General features: G+C 50.2%; 2 non-coding genes and 2 pseudogenes across 2 annotated transcripts; all 4 read right to left on the minus strand.

The window, feature by feature from the left end:
* Window positions 1–193: 193 nt before the first annotated feature.
* On the minus strand, window positions 194–311 carry LOC124892252 (annotated as a pseudogene).
* A 165-nt stretch (window positions 312–476) lies between these two features.
* On the minus strand, window positions 477–595 carry LOC124892256. The gene has a single exon (XR_007050144.1). It is a non-coding gene; the product is annotated as a 5S ribosomal RNA (ribosomal RNA).
* A 176-nt stretch (window positions 596–771) lies between these two features.
* LOC124892253 lies at window positions 772–890 on the minus strand (annotated as a pseudogene).
* Window positions 891–1,067: 177 nt separating this feature from the next.
* Window positions 1,068–1,186, minus strand: LOC124892259. The gene has a single exon (XR_007050148.1). It is a non-coding gene; the product is annotated as a 5S ribosomal RNA (ribosomal RNA).
* Between the last annotated feature and the right edge of the window lie 24 nt (window positions 1,187–1,210).

The following is a 1,210-nucleotide window of genomic DNA, read 5'->3' on the forward strand; positions in this document are numbered from 1 at the left end:
CTGGTATGATCGCATCCGTCATTCCCAGCATTCCAAGTTCTATTATGCATCTTTTTCCTCCGCCGCCCGTCACACCCCGCACGCGCGCCCCTGCACCTTGCCCCCGTTCTCGTTTCCGCGTAGAGGAAAAACAAAAAGATTCGTCGATCTAACCGGCAAAATTAAACTGAATTTTAAAGGAAAAAAAAAGGAAGGGATTCTACACGAGGACTTCCCAGGGGTCACCCATCCTAGTACTACTCCCGCCCAAGCGCGCTTGACTTCAGAGTTCTGATGGGATTCGGTGCGTTAGTGCTGGTATGATCGCATCCGTCATTATCAGCACTCCAAATTCTATTATGCCTCTTTCTCCTCCGTCGCCAGTCACACACCGCACGCGGGCCTCCGTGCCTCGCCCCCTTTCTTGTTTCCGCCAAGAGGAAAAACTAAAAGATTCGCCGATCGAACCGGCAAAATTAAACCGAATTTTAAAGGAAGGGATGCAACACGAGGACTCCCCAAGGGGTCACCCATCCTAGTACAACTCTCGCCCAAGCACGCTTAACTTCGGAGTTCCGATGGGATCCGGTACGTTAGTGCTGGTATGATCACATCCGTTATTCCCAGCACTCCAAATTCTATTATGCTTCATTCTCCTCCGCCGCCCGTAACACCCCGCACGCGCGCCCCTACGCCTTGCCCCCTTTCTCGTTTCCGCCACGAGGAAAAACAAAAGATTCGTCGATCGAACTGGCAAAATTAAACTAAATTTTAAAGGAAAAAAAAAAGGAAGGGATGCAACACGAGTACTTCCTAGGAGGTCATCCATCCTAGTACTACTCTCACCCAAGCACGCTTAACTTCGGAATTTCGATGGGATCCGGTGGGTTAGTGCTGGTATGAAGACATCCGTCATTCCCAGCACTCCAAATTCTATTATGCTTCTTTCTCCTCCGCCGCCCGTCACACCCCGCACGCGCCCGCCTGCGCATTGCCCCCTTTCTCGTTTCCGCTAAGAGGAAAAACAAAAAGACTCGCCGATCGTACCGGCAAAATTAAACAGAATTTTAAAGGAAAAAAATGAAGAAGGGATGCAACTATAGGATTTCCCAGAGGGTCACCCATCCTAGTACAGGTCTCGCCCAAGCACGCTTAACTTCGGAGTTCCGATGGAATCCGGTGCATTTGTGCTGGTATGATCGCATCCGTCATTCCCAGCACTCCAAATTCT

This window comes from Capsicum annuum, unplaced genomic scaffold, assembly GCF_002878395.1.
Source record: "Capsicum annuum cultivar UCD-10X-F1 unplaced genomic scaffold, UCD10Xv1.1 ctg45281, whole genome shotgun sequence".
In the NCBI taxonomy this organism is placed as follows: Eukaryota; Viridiplantae; Streptophyta; class Magnoliopsida; order Solanales; family Solanaceae; genus Capsicum; species Capsicum annuum.